We start from the raw sequence: 19,095 nt of genomic DNA on the forward strand, positions 1-19,095 counted from the left end.
CATTGTCTCGAGTGATTTTCGTAATTTTTTCAAATCCTCAAAAATGATGAAAAACGACGTGCTATAGTATGCCGTCTGAGATGGGCTACAGCCCATGGTCAAAAATGATGAAAAACGAGCATTTGAAAAAAAGACGAAAATCACTCCAAGACCATGGGCTATAGTCCATTGTCTCGAGTGATTTTCGTATTTTTTTTAAATCCTCAAAAATGATGAAAAACGGCGTGCTATAGTATGCCGTCTGAGATGGGCTATAGCCAATGGTAAAAAATGTTGAAAAACGAGGATTTGAAAAAAAGACGAAAATAGCTCCGAGACCATGGGCTATAGTCCATTGTCTCGAGTGATTTTCGTCATTTTTTCAAATCCTCAAAAATGATGAAAAACGGCATGCTATAGTATGCCGTCTGAGATGGGCTATAGCCCATGGTCAAAAATGATGAAAAACTAGGATTTGAAAAAGAGACGAAAATCACTCTGAGACCATGGGCTATAGTCCATTGTCTCGAGTGATTTTCGTCTTTTTTTCAAATCCTCAAAAATGATGAAAAACGACGTGCTATAGTATGCCGTCTGAGATGGACTATAGCCCATGGTCAAAAATGATGAAAAACGAGGATTTGAAAAAAAGACGAAAATCACTCCGAGACCATTGTCTCGAGTGATTTTCGTCTTTTTTTTAAATCCTCAAAAATGATGAAAAACGACGTGCTATAGTATGCCGTCTGAGATGGGCTACAGCCCATGGTCAAAAATGATGAAAAACTATTTCGCCTTTTTTTTCAAATCCTCAAAAATGATGAAAAACGGCATGCTATATATAGTATGCCGTCTGAGATGGGCTACAGCCCATGGTCAAAAATGATGAAAAACGAGCATTTGAAAAAAAGACGGAAATCACTCCAAGACCATGGGCTATAGTCCATTGTCTCGAGTGATTTTCGTCTTTTTTTTTAAATCCTCAAAAATGATGAAAAACGGCGTGCTATAGTATGCCGTCTGAGATGGACTATAGCCCATGGTCAAAAATGATGAAAAACGAGGATTTGAAAAAAAGACGAAAATCACTCCGAGACCATGGGCTATAGTCCATTGTCTCGAGTGATTTTCGTCATTTTTTCAAATCCTCAAAAATTATGAAAAACGGCATGCTATAGTATTTTTCAAACCCCACTCAAGTCTTTACTTGAAGAAAACCAACAGCAGGCTTGATTATTGTAATGCTCTCCTGTCTGGCTTACCCGTCATCATTCATCATCACTTCCATCTTGTCCATCACCTAACCCTAACCCTAACCCTAACCCTAACCCTAACCCCAACCCGAGTTGTCTGGTACCAGATTCGTTACCAGATGGTACCAGAACAAAACAAACGAAAAAGCAATGTAGATTGTCTGGAACCAGTGGCTCCGTGTGTTAGGACGCTGCCACATGATCGGGAGATGGTGAGTTCAAACCCCACTCAAGTCTTTACTTTCAAGACCGATTTTAGGAGAATAAAACAAACAAAAAAGCAGGGTGAATTGTCTGGACCCAGTGGGACAGCCACATGATCGAGAGATGGTGAGTTCAAACCCCACTCAAGTCTTTACTTTCAAGACCGATTTCAGGAGAAGAAAACACAAAAAAAGCTGTGTGAATTGTCTGGACCCAGTTGGGACAGTGTGTTAGGACGCTGCCACATGATCGGGAGATGGTGAGTTCAAACCCCACTCAAGTCTTTACTTTCAAGACCGATTTCAGAAGAATAAAACCAACAAAAAAGCAGTGTGAATTGTCTGGACCCAATGCCTCAGTGTGTTAGGACGCTGCCACATGATCGGGAGATGGTGAGTTCAAACCCCACTCAAGTCTTTACTTTCAAGACCGATTTCAGAAGAATAAAACCAACCAAAAAGCAGTGTGAATTGTCTTGACCCAGTGGGACAGTGTGTTAGGACGCTGCCCCATGATCGGGAGATGGTGAGTTCAAACCCCACTCAAGTCTTTACTTTCAAGACCGATTTCAGGAGAAGAAAACAAAAAAAAAGCTGTATGAATTGTCTGGACCCAGTTGGGACAGTGTGTTAGGACGCTGCCCCATGATCGGGAGATGGTGAGTTCAAACCCCACTCAAGTCTTTACTTTCAAGACCGATTTGAGAAGAAGAAAACAAACAGCAGGCTTGATTATTGTAATGCTCTCCTGTCTGGCTTACCCAAAACAAATAGTTTTTTTTGGCACTACTGATTGTTACCCGTTTTCCTTCTTGTCAGTTAAAATCATCATTCATCATCACTTCCATCTTGTCCATCACCTAACCCTAACCCTAACCCCAACCCTAGTTGTCTGGTACCAGATTCGTTACCAGATGGTACCAGAACAAAACAAACAAAAACGCAATGTGGATTGTCTGGAACCAGTGGCTCAGTGTGTTAGGACGCTGCCACATGATCGGGAGATGGTGAGTTCAAACCCCACTCAAGTCTTTACTTTCAAGACCGATTTGAGAAGAAGAAAACAAACAGCAGGCTTGATTATTGTAATGGTCTCCTGTCTGGCTTACCCAAAAAAACTAGTTTTTTTTGGCACTACTGATTGTTACCCGTTTTCTTTCTTTCAAGACCGATTTCAGGAGAAGAAAACAAAAAAAAAGCTGTGTGAATTGTCTGGACCCAGTTGGGACAGTGTGTTAGGACGCTGCCACATGATCGGGAGATGGTGAGTTCAAACCCCACTCAAGTCTTTACTTTCAAGACCGATTTCAGAAGAAGAAAACCAACAAAAAATCAGTGTGAATTCTCTGGACCCAGTGGGACAGTGTGTTAGGACGCTGCCCCATGATCGGGAGATGGTGAGTTCAAACCCCACTCAAGTCTTTACTTTCAAGACCGATTTCAGTAGAATAAAACCAACAAAAAAGCAGTGTGAATTGTCTGCACCCAGTGGCTCAGTGTGTTAGGACGCTGCCACATGATCGGGAGATGGTGAGTTCAAACCCCACTCAAGTCTTTACTTTCAAGACCGATTTCAGAAGAATAAAACCAACAAAAAAGCAGTGTGAATTGTCTGGACCCAGTGGCTCAGTGTGTTAGGACGCTGCCACATGATCGGGAGATGTTGAGTTCAAACCCCACTCAAGTTCAAACCAAAAAATAAAGGTCCAGGGTGCAATCCCACCCCAGTCTTTACTATGACACTTTGCTTTCCACACTAACATCAAGTAGCACAGAAAAGCTGTGTTGTAGTAACCAGCAGTTAGCTCAGTGTGATGAGAGGCTGTCCTTGGGAGCCACAGGTCCAGGGTTCAAATCCCACATTAGTCATAACTCTGACACTTTGCTTTGCACACTGATTTCCAGAAGGACAACTTTAAAGCAGCCCAGAAATTCACCATGATTGTGTGCCGGTAAGTGGCCCAACGGATAAGTCAGATGATATCCGTAGTATACCTAGTAGAAGTGTGCCGGTTCAAACCCGACATACTCCTAGTAGGCGGTGATGGTTCAAATCACCGACACCTAGAGTAGGTGTGGCCCAGTGGATAAATCAGATGATATCTGTAGACTGCCTAGTAGAAGTATGCCGGCCGACATACTCCTAGTAGGATGGTACTAGTTCAAATCACCAACACCTACAGTAGGTAGGAGTGTGTGCAGTTAAGTGGCCTGGTGGATAAATCAGATAATATCCATAGAATACCTAGTAGAAGTCTGCCAGTTCAAACCCGACATAGGATGGTGCTGGTTCAAATCACCATCACCTAGAGTAGTTAGGACCGTGTGCCGTTAATTGGCCCGGTGGATAAATCAGATAATATCCGTAGAATACCTAGTGGGATGGTGCTGGTTCAAATCACCATCACCTAGAGTAGTTAGGACCGCCGTTAATTGGCCCGGTGGATAAATCAGATAATATCCGTAGAATACCTAGTAGGATGGTGCTGGTTCAAATCACCATCACCTAGAGTAGGTAGGGGGTCAGGTAAGAGTATGTAGGGGCAGAGTAGTTGAGGTGTAGATAGGGGGAGAGTAGGCGAGGGTTGGTCAGTTAGGGGGAGGAGTAGGTGAGGGGGGTCAGGTAGGGGGCGATTAGGCGAGGGGGGGGCAGGCGAGGTGGAGAGTAGGCGAGTGGGGGGCCAGGCACGGGTAGAGTAGGCGAGGGGGGCCAGGCAGGGGGAGAGTAGGAGAGGAGGGAGGCCAGGCAGGGGTAGAGTAGGAGTGGAGGTAGGCCAGGCAGGGGGAGAGTAGGAGAGGGGGTAGGCCAGGCAGGGGGAGAGTAGGAGAGGAGGGAGGCCAGGCAGGGGGAGAGTAGGAGAAGAGGTAGGCCAGGCAGGGGGAGAGTACGAGAGGAGATATGCCAGGCAGGGGGAGAGTAGGAGACGGGGGAGGCCAGGCAGGGAGAGATTAGGCAGTGGTGTTCTTCCTATTTTTTGTAAATCATTTTCTAAATAGAAAAAAAAAAAGAAAAAAAAAATTATAAAAAAAAATCAGGAGACACCCCCCACTGCCTGGCCTCGCCCCTCTCCTACTCTACCCCTTCCTGGCCTCCCTCCTACTCTACCCCTGCCTGGCCTCCCCCCTCACCTACTCTCCCCCTGCCTGGCCTCCCTCCTACTCTCCACCTGCCTGGCCTCCCCCCTCGCCTACTCTACCCCTGTCTGGCCTCCCCCCTCGCCTACTCTCCCCCTGCCTGGCCTCCCTCCTCTCCTACTCGCCCCCTGCCTGGCCCCCCACCCACCTACTCTCCACCTCGCCGGCCCCCCCCCTCACCTAATCTCCCCCTAACCTGACCCCCCTCGCCTACTCTCCCCCTGCCTGGCCTCCCCCCTCGCCTACTCTCCCCCTGCCTGGCCCCCCACCCACCCACCCACCTACTCTCCACCTCGCCTGCCCCCCCCCTCGCCTAATCTCCCCCTAACCTGACCCTCCTCGCCTACTCTCCCCCTGCCTGGCCCCCCACTCGCCTACTCTCCACCTCGCCTGCCCTCCCCCTCGCCTAATCGCCCACTACGTGACCCCCCTCACCTACTCCTTCCCCTAACTGACCAACCCTCACCTACTCTCCCCCTATCTACACCTCAACCTACTCTGCCCCTACATACTCTTACCTGACCCCCTACCTACTCTAGGTGATGGTGATTTGAACCAGCACCATCCTACTAGGTATTCTACAGATATTATCTGATTTATCCACCGGGCCAATTAACGGCACACGGTCCTACCTACTCTAGGTGATGGTGATTTGAACCAGCACCATCTCACTAGGTATTCTACGGATATTATCTGATTTATCCACCGGGCCAATTAACGGCACACGGTCCTACCTACTCTAGGTGATGGTGATTTGAACCAGCACCATCCTATGTCGGGTTTGAACTGGCAGACTTCTACTAGGTATTCTATGGATATTATCTGATTTATCCACCAGGCCACTTAACTGCACACACTCCTACCTACTGTAGGTAGGTGATTTGAACTAGCACCATCCTACTAGGAGTATGTCGGCCGGCATACTTCTACTAGGTAGTCTACAGATATCATCTGATTTATCCACTGGGCCACACCTACTATAGGTGTCGGTGATTTGAACCATCAACGCCTACTAGGAGTATGTCGGGTTTGAACCGGCACACTTCTACTAGGTATACTACGGATATCATCTGACTTATCCGTTGGGCCACTTACCGGCACACAATCATGGTGAATTTCTGGGCTGCTTTAAAGTTGTCCTTCTGGAAATCAGTGTGCAAAGCAAAGTGTCAGAGTTATGACTAATGTGGGATTTGAACCCTGGACCTGTGGCTCCCAAGGACAGCCTCTCATCACACTGAGCTAACTGCTGGTTACTACAACACAGCTTTTCTGTGCTACTTGATGTCAGTGTGGAAAGCAAAGTGTCATAGTAAAGACTGGGGTGGGATTGCACCCTGGACCTTTATTTTTTGGTTTAAACTTGAGTGGGGTTTGAACTCACCATCTCCCGATCATGTGGCAGCGTCCTAACACACTGAGCCACTGGGTCCAGACAATTCGCACTGCTTTTTTGTTGGTTTTATTCTTCTGAAATCGGTCTTGAAAGTAAAGACTTGAGTGGGGTTTGAACTCACCATCTCCCGATCATGTGGCAGCGTCCTAACACACTGTCCCACTGGGTCCAGACAGTTCACACAGCTTTTTTGTTTGTTTTCTTCTCCTGAAATCGGTCTTGAAAGTATAGACTTGAGTGGGGTTTGAACTCACCATTGGGGCTATAGTCCATCTCAGACGGCATACTATAGCACGCCGTTTTTCATCATTTTTGAGGATTTAAAAAAAAAGACGAAAATCACTCGAGACGATGGACTATAGCCCATGGTCTTGGAGTGATTTTCGTCTCTTTTTCAAATCCTAGTTTTTCATCATTTTTGACCATGGGCTATAGCCCATCTCAGACGGCATACTATAGCATGCCGTTTTTCATCATTTATGAGGATTTGAAAAAATGACGAAAATCACTCGAGACAATGGACTATAGCCCATGGTCTCGGAGCTATTTTCGTCTTTTTTTCAAATCCTCGTTTTTCAACATTTTTTACCATTGGCTATAGCCCATCTCAGACGGCATACTATAGCACGCCGTTTTTCATCATTTTTGAGGATTCGAAAAAAAAAAGACGAAAATCACTCGAGACAATGGACTACAGCCCATGGTCTTGGAGTGATTTTCGTCTTTTTTTCAAATGCTCGTTTTTCATCATTTTTGACCATGGGCTGTAGCCCATCTCAGACGGCATACTATAGCACGTCGTTTTTCATCATTTTTGAGGATTTGAAAAAATTACGAAAATCACTCGAGACAATGGACTATAGCCCATGGTCTCGGAGTGATTTTCGTCTCTTTTTCAAATCCTAGTTTTTCATCATTTTTGACCATGGGCTATAGCCCATCTCAGACGGCATAGCCTACTATAGCATGCCGTTTTTCATCATTTTTGAGGATTTGAAAAAATGACGAAAATCACTCGAGACAATGGACTATAGCCCATGGTCTCGGAGCTATTTTCGTCTTTTTTTCAAATCCTCGTTTTTCAACATTTTTTACCATTGGCTATAGCCCATCTCAGACGGCATACTATAGCACACCGTTTTTCATCATTTTTGAGGATTCGAAAAAAAGACGAAAATCACTCGAGAGAATGGACTATAGCCCATGGTCTCGGATTGATTTTCGTCTTTTTTTAATTCCTCACCATCTCCTGATCATGTGGCAGCGTTCTAACCCACTGCGCCACTGGTTCCAGACAATTCGCATTGCTTTTTTGTTTGTTTTCTTCTTCTGAAATCGGTCTTGAAAGTCAAGACTTGAGGGGGGTTTGAACTCACCATCTCCTGATCATGTGGCAGCGATCTAACACACTGCGCCACTGGTCCAAGACAACTCACACTGCTTTTTTGTTTGTTTTCTTCCTCTGAAATCGGTCTTGAAAGTAAAGACTTGAGTGGGGTTTGAACTCACCATCTCCCGATCATGTGGCAGCGTCCTAACACACTGTCCCACTGGGTCCAGACAATTCACACAGCTTTTTTGTTTGTTTTCTTCTCCTGAAATCGGTCTTGAAAGAAAGAAAACGGGTAACAATCAGTAGTGCCAAAAAAAACTAGTTTTTTTGGGTAAGCCAGACAGGAGACCATTACAATAATCAAGCCTGCTGTTTGTTTGAGTGGGGTTTGAAAAATACTATAGCATGCTGTTTTTCATAATTTTTGAGGATTTGAAAAAATGACGAAAATCACTCGAGACAATGGACTATAGCCCATGGTCTCGGAGTGATTTTCGTCTTTTTTTCAAATCCTCGTTTTTCATCATTTTTGACCATGGGCTATAGTCCATCTCAGACGGCATACTATAGCACGCCGTTTTTCATCATTTTTGAGGATTTAAAAAAAAAAGACGAAAATCACTCGAGACAATGGACTATAGTTTCATTAGTGTTTAGTGTTTCATTAGTGTTTAGTGTTTCATTAGTGTTTCATTAGTGTTTAGTGTTTTATTAGTGTTTAGTGTTTCATTAGTGTTTCATTAGTGTTTAGTGTTTCATTAGTGTTTAGTGTTTCATTAGTGTTTAGTGTTTCATTAGTGTTTAGTGTTTCATTAGTGTTTAATTATTGTTTAGTGTTTCATTAGTGTTTAGTGTTTCATTAGTGTTTAGTGTTTCATTAGTGTTTAATTATTGTTTAGTGTTTCATTAGTGTTTAGTGTTTCATTAGTGTTTAGTGTTTCATTAGTGTTTAGTGTTTCATTAGTGTTTCATTAGTGTTTCATTAGTGTTTAGTGTTTCATTAGTGTTTCATTAGTGTTTCGTGTTTCATTAGTGTTTCATTAGTGTTTAGTGTTTCATTAGTGTTTAGTGTTTCATTAGTGTTTCATTAGTGTTTCATTAGTGTTTCATTAGTGTTTAGTGTTTCATTAGTGTTTAGTGTTTCATTAGTGTTTCATTAGTGTTTCATTAGTATTTAGTGTTTCATTAGTGTTTAGTGTTTCATTAGTGTTTCATTAGTGTTTAGTGTTTCATTAGTGTTTAGTGTTTCATTAGTGTTTAGTGTTTCATTAGTGTTTCATTAGTGTTTAGTGTTTCATTAGTGTTTCATTAGTGTTTAGTGTTTCATTAGTGTTTAGTGTTTCATTAGTGTTTAGTGTTTCATTAGTGTTTAGTGTTTCATTAGTGTTTCATTAGTGTTTCATTAGTGTTTAGTGTTTCATTAGTGTTTAGTGTTTCATTAGTGTTTAGTGTTTCATTAGTGTTTCATTAGTGTTTCATTAGTGTTTAGTGTTTCATTAGTGTTTAGTGTTTCATTAGTGTTTAGTGTTTCATTAGTGTCGATAGTCAAAAAGTCGATAGTCTCAAAGTCGATAGTCAAAGTTGATAGTCAAAGTCAATAGTCTCAAAGTCGATAGTCTCCAAGTCGATAGTCTCAAAGTCGATATGAAAAATGATTTTTAATGATTTATTATGATTTTTTTTGATTTTTTATGATTCTTTTATATGATTTTTGTATATGATTTTTATATGATTTATGATTTTGTATATGCTTTTTTATATGCTTTTTTATGTCTTATTCCAACCATAGGTTGCTTATTCCAGCCATAGGTTGCTTATTCCAGCCGTAGGTTGCTTATTACAGTCAGATGTTGCTTATTGTATCCTTGTGTTACTTATTCCATCCGTAGGTTGCTTATTACAGCCTTGGGTTGCTTATTACAGCGGTGGGTTGCTTATTGCAGCCGTGGGTTGCGTATTGCAGCCGTAGGTTGCTTATTACAGCCGTAGGTTGCTTATTACAGCCGTAGGTTGCTTATTGCTTAAATGTTCCTATTAGTGGTACCATGGGGATTGTAAAAAGGCCAAAACGAGGAAGTAAAGTTGCAAAAAGTAATTCCTAAATGTTATCAATACTGCATATATATATATAGACTAATAGAAAAAATAAATGTAGGATATAGTAGACTATTCTGTAGAGAAAGCATGTATACACCCTTTAAAGGAAGAGAGAGGAGAGGGAGAGAGAGTGTACCCGTGTCCGAGCGCACGCACACCCGGACCCACGCACATCCCTGTCCCGAACGTTTCAGTATCAATGACAATAGAACAAAGAAAAACAGGCATGTCATACTATGTTGCCGTGTAATCATGTCAAAAAAGTTAATAAAAAAAAAAAAATCACACCCGTGTGAACTGAGTGGTGCAGGGTCTTATATAGACTGATCAGCTATGTCAGTGACGTCACATACTAACCATAGCAACCATGCTCGTTTTTTTGGTACGAACACGTGTACACGGGTACAAAGCCAGTTGTTGGAGTGGTTTGCACCACTCAAAAATAGCAAAACATAACACATGACTGTCGTTAAAGAGCAGTGGTGCCCACCGTTGGAATGGGCTATAGAGTTTTGCCATGGCTTCAAAGGTTATAAGGAGGATTTAAACAAAAAAGTCTGTTGAAACATTGGTAACGGTGGAGAGTCCAAAAAAAAAAAAAAAAAAAAAGGCGCCTGAACGGCTCATTGACAGCTGTTTGTTAGCCTCCGTGGGCTAGCAATGGTTGTTGTCATAGACCCGGCCGGCTAACATAGCCACCTAGCTTAGCCTAGCCAGAGTTCCGGCGTCACAGTTCCATAAAACATAGTTCAAAACAGCCGCTGCAATAACAAAACAGGGGGAGCAAAAGGCATATTGCTGCTTGGTCACCCATGCCGCGTCGGGCAGGTCTAATAAAATAAAACGCTAGAATGGTGGTCTATTGAATACAAGAGTTAGTGGACCAGCTTGTAGCATTGATTAATGTTAGCCACCGGGGGCTAGCAGGTTATAGGGACCTAGCCATAGCAAAGTAGCTTAGCCGGGGCTTTAGCTAGCATAAGATCAGTTATCTTAAGTCAGATTCGGGGGCCATGAGATTCTCCATGATGTAGATCTTGGCCTCGTCTGCATTAATAAAGGATTTGCGCTCACCTTCCTTGGTTGTGATTTTTAAGACAGCTGGAAAAGCGAGGCCGTACCGTTGTACTCCGGGGCAACTTCTTAACAGGGCTTTAGCGCCGGTAAAGGCCGCACGTTGCCTCATTACTGAAGCCGTGTAATCAGCAAATATATGAATTCGGCTACCGTTGTGTAGAATGGATTTTGCTGCTGCTGCTTTGCATAGAATATCCACCTTCTCCTGGAAGTAGTGGAACTTGACTATGAAGGGTCTCGGTCGGTTGTTAGCCTGGTTCTGCGGCCTCATAGCGCTGCGATGTGCCCGGTCCAAGGTCGGGAGGTAGTCAAGTTTCAAGGATAGCTTTAGCAGTTCGGCAACAGCTTGTTCTGGTCGTATTTTGCCGAATTTCTCGTCGATTCCAAAAATACGGCAGTTGTTTCTGCGTTGTCTAGACTCCAAGTTATCCGTTTTTGAAGCCAGTTGCTCTGCTTGGGCAGTCAGTAATTTAACTGCAGCTTCCAGTTCAATGACTCGGTCGGAGTAGCTGTTAGCAGCCCCTTCCAGGCTGCTAATTTGTGCGGCGTGGGCTACGCATTCGGTCTGGATGTTGTTCAGTGAGTCAGTGTATTCGACCCGAATAGTTGCCATCTCGCCGCGGAGCTCTGTGGAGAGAGTTTCAATTATTTTGTTCGACAATTCTATCTTGGCTAGTACTCGATGCTCCGACTCCTTAATAGCATTCATGAGGGCTTACACGGCCGAGTCAGGCATGAACAGCGTGCGTGCTTCCACCTCGTCGTCGGTGCCTGGAGTTGCCGATGCGGTTTCTTTACCGTGTTTAGGTCCCTTTGGTGGCATCGTGGAACCACAAATAGTCTGAATAAGTTGTAAAATGACTTTTGAACTATAGTTTAATTCATAAGGTTGTGTTTGTTGGCGTCCGGGAGGGTTAAATTAAGCTAGACATAGACGCTGTGCGGAGCATTCAGGAAACACGTCTTCACATGCTGCCGCCCTCGAAGAACTAACTAACTAAACATTAATTAAACATTAATTAATAATGAAATGAAAGTGACTTTACTTTGGAGGACAAGCATCTAGTAACTAACCCGTAACTAAACGTTAATTAACTGGTAGTTAATTGATGAAAAATTACCCCTGGGGGTCCTCCTGCGACCCCCAGGTCAGCCAGCCCAACATGCGAGACCCCCGGAGGTTTTAGAACCAGTTTCGGAGACCGAGTCAACTCACTAATCCTACCCGCCTATGAGCACTCATCTTGGGCATAGAACTGACCGATAATAACAGATCTACAAACACACCACATTAAGTAACAGGCTTAACTAATGGTTAAGTAATGGGTTACTTAAGCATTGATTGATTGAAGAAGACAAGGAATTAATGATGATTTAATGATAGTTCATGATAACTAATGCATCACCCAAACCTTAATTAAGCCTTAATGAATGCCTAATCAAGCCTTAATTACGTGTATGAATTTGTCCCTTAAAGTAAAGTGTTACCCACAAAGGTAATGAAACATTTTTTTATTTCTATATCATGTCCAAATACAGACGCAGATTAACTATATTCAACCACTTTCAACTTGGCGTCCCTATTTTAGGCATTTCGTTACGTACACACAAACATTTTAGTATTTTTATTTTCAAAAACAAACAGTTGATCTTCACACTCACAACACATGACATTGTGACACGTTGTGAGCTTGTAGATTGGCTATTTTCAGTACGAACACAGGTGTGCTTTGAGATCTTTACTTGCCTATTGATGTGCCTTGGGGACAAAAAGTTTAAAACCACTGAGAGAGAGAGAGAGAGAGAGAGAGAGAGAGAGAGAGAGAGAGAGAGAGAGCACAAAGTGACAGGAGGAGAGACAGTGAAAGACGCTAGGGGGACAATGGGGAGGTGAAGAGCACCTCCTGGTTTGAGTGTGGGGACTGGACAGGAGAGGAAGGAACAATCACTGTGACAAGAGCTGCTGCACGCTGCAGTCAGGACACCTGTATGACAGGGAGGGTGAAAGTGGAACATTCCTACTAGTCTTCCCTCTAGTTAGCCACATGGAATGTACACCGTCTGTCAGTCTGTCTGAGCCAAGCATGCGTGCACACACACACACACACACACACACCGTAGGCGGATGACAGTGCTTGCTTGCACAATGTGGCTGCACAACATAAGTTGTGTAGAAAGTGCATGTGTGCATGCGTTTGAGAAAAGAAAGCGTGATATAAATCAATGGTTTATATCTCCCCTCAACTCTGACAGTAGCAGTCAGAGTTACGGACTACTAAGGGTCAATTTAGACAGGCAAATATCGTTTGACAATAAACCGACATTACAAACTCTGGAGAGTGTAACAGTGAACCCATGAGAGTGTAAATGAGGAAGAATGTGATGTGACATAAAGTTGAACAACTCCTACATAGATGTGCATGTACATTAATTTGCAACAGATAATACAGTGAATAGATAGTAATAGTAATAAATAATATAATATAATAGTGAATACATAAGTAAGGAAGATGTGTGTGAAACAGATGGCGGTAATGTAACCACCATCACCATGAAGTGAAAGAGAGAGAGAGACAGAGGGAGGGGGAGAGAGAGAGTTTGTCACTCACAAAGGTTTACCAAGTGACTGCAAAACATTGAAATACTGCTGTCAACTTTCAATAGCTTATACCAAGCTAGCCCCAATACGCCCTCAGTCCCTACGCTCATTCTGTAGCTCCGAGATGAGGTCAGATCCACGCCCCATCCCACCACGGTTCAGAAATGGCGCATGGTTTCAACCAGGAACGCTTCTTACCCTTTTCTGCACATTGAATCCAAAAAGTGAAGGGCCACGAACGTGCTAAACTAATTTAAACTTAGGAGCGGCCAAGAAAATCCAAGTTTAAACGGTTAAACGAGCGTTTAAATCGGTTGTTTAGTGAGCCGCTTCCATGTTGGAAATCTAATTCCACATTCGACCAGGGGAGGCGCCAGGGAGGTGCTAAAGCTTTTCAACTTCCTTGAAAAACATGCTAAACAACCGATTGAATCGCTCGTTTAACCGTTTAAACTTGGATCTTCTTGGCCGCTCCTAAGTTTAAATTACTTTAGCATGTTAGGCGACCTTCACTTTTTGGATTCAATGTGCAGAAAAGGGTAAGAAGCGTTCCTGGTTGAAACCATGCGCCATTTCTGAACCGCGGTGGGATGGGGCGTGGATCTGACCTCATCTCGGAGCTACAGAATGAGTGTAGGGACTGTGGGAACGTATTGGGGCTAATACCAAGCTAACCTTTCCTACATGGATGTATAACTATTTCTGACAGAAAATGCACAATTTTCTATAGTTTCGTAAGATAATCTTCCCTCCAAGTTCACAAACAGTAACACAGCTCTGTTTACAATGTATTTGTTCCGATTTATATTTAATTGTACATAACATTGTTTTTTATCGTTTCGTTCCACTTTTGCTTTGCAATGTAAATGTATGTTTTCTCATGCCAATAAAGAGAGAGTGAGCTATACAGAGTAAGTTCAAGGGGGCCGTGGGTGATGGGGCCTGTTCTCCGCATACCTGCTCCATGTTGTACCATTGGGCTGCAGACATGGCTGCCCTGCGGGAGCACAGGAGAGAGGAAGAAGGGATGGAGTTGAAGAGAGGGAAGGAGGGAAGAATTTGAGGAATGAAGGGTGAGCTCAACCCGGCAGGTCTGTGCAGGGACAGCAGCAGCGGTGAACCCCAGCTAAGGTAGCAGAAATGGCCCTGGGCCGTGTCTTTGTCTCCCTCACGCTCCTCACAAAAGAACTTGTTATTGATTAACTCGTGTCTAATGTGCTCTAAAATGCTCATAGACAGTATTGTATTATCTCTCTTTCTCTAACATTTGTTCAGTTGAAGAATAAAGTGTTTTTATGTATGATAATTGGTATAGTATGTATCTATAATGTAGGATATGGCCAAATCATCTTTTCAATAAAATGCAGTAGGCTATCATTGCTATAGGAATTAATACGTTTTGGAGAAACTTAATTTCTCTTTGAATGCACAGCAAGACATACAGTACCACAGTTTCAATCCTTCACATTGAAGTACATGCACAGCACTGAGCAGACGTTACCAACCATTGCACCAATTAAGCACAATCTCATGATTTCAAACCATAATTGATGTGTTATTGTGTCAAATATGCAGGTGGGTAGCACACTTGACATGAAGATATCTCATAATGAGGGATAACTAGCTTTACGAACAGCTTCATTATTTAAAAAGTCCTGTAGGTGCATGCTGCGGTTTAATAATTATAAAGACATGAAGAAGCACATTCCCAGTTTCCCACCCCTTGTTGCCCCTAAAAGGCCTTTTGACATCGGTCAGGCTATGAATGTGATGACGGCATATTTATAATACTACTCAGATATAGTATATTTACGAAAGTCTGTAAACTACAAATCACTTTTGGAGCCTGTTTTGTTTTAAAGTTATTCACGTTGCTTTGGGCCATTCATAGTTATAGCGTCAAATGCTGCAGACTGCTAAAAGCTGTAATCCAGGATCTCCCACATTTCACATATTTGCAACCCCTGGCAGTGAGAAATCTTGCAAATTTGTTTTCTCAGAACAACTCAGAATGTAGGACTACTGTCGCTGTTGTTTTCGCTTGTTTCCGGTCAGCTCAGCTTAACTTGTTTGCTTGCTTCTGATGATTTTGAAGATGTATTAGCCAGTCTTTTAACGTGCAGCTGCCATTGCCAAATGGATAAGAAGCTAACAAGTGGAGTTCACTGCTTTGTCCTACCCCATTAGTTATATGGAGTATCTCCAACCAAGATGTCAGTCGGTATTTTCATATAACCCCAAATCAGTATTTCATTCAGTGCCAAGAACGTGTCTGGACGTGTTTTTTCTTTGGAGAGGAAGTACGAAGTACGAGGAGCTGTCAGGCAAATGCGAAGCATGTGATGGAGGACCCGATGCAATTCCATCAAAGTCGGATGCAGAGGATTCGTCGGCCAGTCTCTCATCAGGGCACTCAAGATGCTGAGTTAAGGGACTGCACAATAGCAGAGCCGTCTAAAACATCACCGGGCACCGGCGTGGCAAAAAAGGCGTCAAGATGGCCGTGGATCAAGCGGGGAGATCTGTAGACACAAGCCAGGGCCAGATCAACCCCGGCTGCATGGGTCGCCTGGGCGAGGGTGACCCGAAACATATTGTGAGCTTGTAGATCGGGTATTTTCAAATGGCCGAAATGTATATTGGGCTGATGTGGTTACTGTACGTTTTGTAATAATAATAATCAAAATCATAGTAAAAGTAGTGAACTCAGTGGTGGAGTAAAAGTACAATAGTTATTATACAAAATTGTACCTAACTAGTACATACGTAAGTAAATTACTTACGTCACTTTACATCACTAAGAAGATAATCGAGTTGCAGCCCTAAATGCCACACATTTACCAGCATGCCTGAAATGAACAGTTCTCAAAGTCTTCATCCTCACAGTGCCTGCATGGTACTGAAAATGCACCAAACAATATACAGCTACTGTATACAGCTGCCAACTGACACTACATATCAACTGTTTAGAACCAGGGAATGTTTTAAAGGTAAATGGGATGTATTGAAATGTTACATTTCTGCAGTTTATACCTACCATTATTTATGCAATAGTTCTGTTCAAAGATTAAGACAAGGCGGTCAGCTCCCAGATCTGTCATTACACACACACACACACACCCACACACACACACACACACACACACACACACACACACACACACACACACACACAGAGAGAGACTGTGGGCTGCTGCCGGACATGGGTCAACAGCCTAAAGCAAAGCAGAAGGAGAAGGTGGGAGGTGTAACGGAGGAGGAAGAGAGAGAAAGAGAGCCCTCTGAAGAGCTTAAGATTAAAGGGTAGTGTTGCTTCTCCCTTGTTGCGTTATTAATGCCAAAATTACTAATCAAACTATCTCTCAGAAGTTGTGAAGGGTTGGTTGATGATGCAGCAATTTTACTCGTTTAAGGGCAGATAACTCTGATCAAAGTAGGAGCGCACCCCGGGTCAGTGGTGAGGAGGGAGGGCTGAGGCTCGCACAGGGGTAACTGCAAGGGCAGAGAGAGAGAAGGAGAGAGTTAGGTAGGAGACATGTAAGGAAAAGATGGAGAGATGTAAGAAGGAATGTGGTGCTGGAGCTGAAAAGGACCTCCCAGGAAGGTATACTGTAGAGAAGGAAAAAGATGAGAGCGAGAACTCCACGGATAACATGGATGAGTCAGTGAATTGAAACAAAAAACAAAGGCATATGATAAATGCATCAGCTCTTTCAGAAAATAATAAAAAACCCATGTAAAACATATTTTGTTTTGTTTTATTTTGTTTTGCTACCAAATAGTAGGAATGACCCCATAACATCATATTGTCGCTGTCAGGCAGAAACCAGCCATCTCCATTTCTCAACTTTATGTCTGTGTGTGGGTTTTACAAAATGTTGAACCAATGAAAAGTATTAAAATCACCCCTCGCCGGAACTTCCAGACTCACAGAAACTCCAACTTTGGAGATAGTTGTTTTTTTTTACATCATTGATTAGAATCGAAAAGTCAGACGGAAACACTTGCTGGGCTAACAAAGAAGTCCTCAAAAAGTTAAATTCATTGTGTGTCAACTCAACTGTCAAGTCAACATGATTTGAGTTGAAAATGTCCGTATTCTCATGGTTGCATGCATTTTTGAGAAAGTTGCTGTACTAATACAGGGAACATAGAGGATGGATGTGACTATACAGTTTTCGATGTTTGATAGGTAGCTGGGAAAGGATTGCAGGCAGTATTTCAGACGATGTATGACAAATAAGGAAAGAATGCGTCGATAAAAGACAGTACTAATGGTACTCCAGTACATTCCTTTATGTGGGGGGGTGAGGGGGGCAATAATCAGGACACCAACCACCTTCAGATGTGTTTTTCCAGTCCAACTCTGTGGTTAAGATGCGATTACCTTAATGAGAAAGAGATTGTTCTGAAATCAAGATTTCTCAGTTTCCATTTTCAGCTAAAACTGAACGTATGTTAATGAATTAAACTACAGTATGACGCTATTTTAATAAATGAGCCCTATGAACATAAGGTCAAGCATCACAACATTTCTACACATAAAGCAAATGTTTTTTTGTTTTGTTTTGTTTTTCTTTGCATAATACTGTATATTTGTATGTCATTAAATGTTCTGATTAATTTAAAAGGACCCCAATGTAAACAAGCCTTAGTGTTTTTCTGGGCATTTCAATCCTCTTAGCAGACCATGTATTGAACTGTCCTTTCATTGAACTGTGCTTATTATACAAACTGTTAATACAATTTCCAATCAATCAATCAATCAATCAATCAATCACAAAATCAAACATTGTCCCACCCAGCATTCCAGCCCTGACCACACTCTGGCAAAACTCTTTGAAGACATTAGCTACATTTCAGCCACATACGCCTTAAATAAATAACCAAGTCTGCATGCAATCTTGCATGACAAACGCTACCAAAACTTGGGCAGCATCATCCCCCTCCATTATATCATCTCCTGCCCCCCACCCAACCAACCCCCAGCTGAGTCCCGTAAAGGACAACATGTCTTTTGAAAGATGCAACTAGTGGAAGTGATGGGAGGAGAAGTCCTTTTTAAGCCGAGGAAGTCATGGTTTATTCAGCATCATGTCACCAAAGAGGGAGGAGGTGGGGCGAAGTTAACCACTTAAACCCTATCTACTTTGCTGACCGGGGTCCCCCAGGGCTCTGCACTGTCTGTCTTTGCCCAGTCCTCCTTTCACGCTACACCCAAGTCTCTTCGCTATCAGATCTACAATCTCGTACCATGTTCATTGTGTTGCGAGCTTGTAGAGCTGATATTTCCACCGAATGTTCTCTTATCGTGACATGGGCCGCTTGGGTTCATATGGTTAACCAGTAGAGTTTACGACATGTTGAACAACAAAAAGTGCCGATCTACAAGCTCACAACATGCCTCATTGGCCTCATCCAAGGACACGCTGTGATTGGCCAGTAGCCACTTTGAGTGGCAGTTGGCGCAAACGCTCTCGTCAAAACATGATTTACAATATTGTGCCCATCGGGACATAACCCAGAATGGCACTGAGTAAAGTTACAATAGACTTCCAACGTGTCTGGCATCAACTGCATTACGTAGGCTAGTATTAAGCCTAATTTATACTTAGTGATATGACCCAAAACAGTGGAAAGGTTGCTTCACAACAAAACAATAATTTGAATATTGTGATATTAACCAATAAGGCATGAGAACATAAACATGGACAGATAGACCACTTAATTTATGCCCTGATTTGGGTCTGAAATGTCACTTCGCAAGAAGACCCGCGGAACGCAGAAAATCAGGCTGGAACCCAGGCTAGACATTGAGGGTGCTACGTAAAGCAGCACTGGATAAGAAGAGTTGAAAATGTAAAATTTGCATAGTAGACTTAAAGCAGCACTATGTAACTTTCCTCTTTTACCGTTTTCCTGTACAATTGCGGAAATTATTACCATTGAGCCAATAGAATCGATCAGCTTGCGTAGCGGATACATTTTATCTTGACTATCAGGTCAGTTCCTGTGTCTAGGTG

This window comes from Electrona antarctica, assembly GCF_951216825.1.
Source record: "Electrona antarctica genome assembly, chromosome: 13".
Lineage (NCBI taxonomy): Eukaryota > Metazoa > Chordata > Actinopteri > Myctophiformes > Myctophidae > Electrona > Electrona antarctica.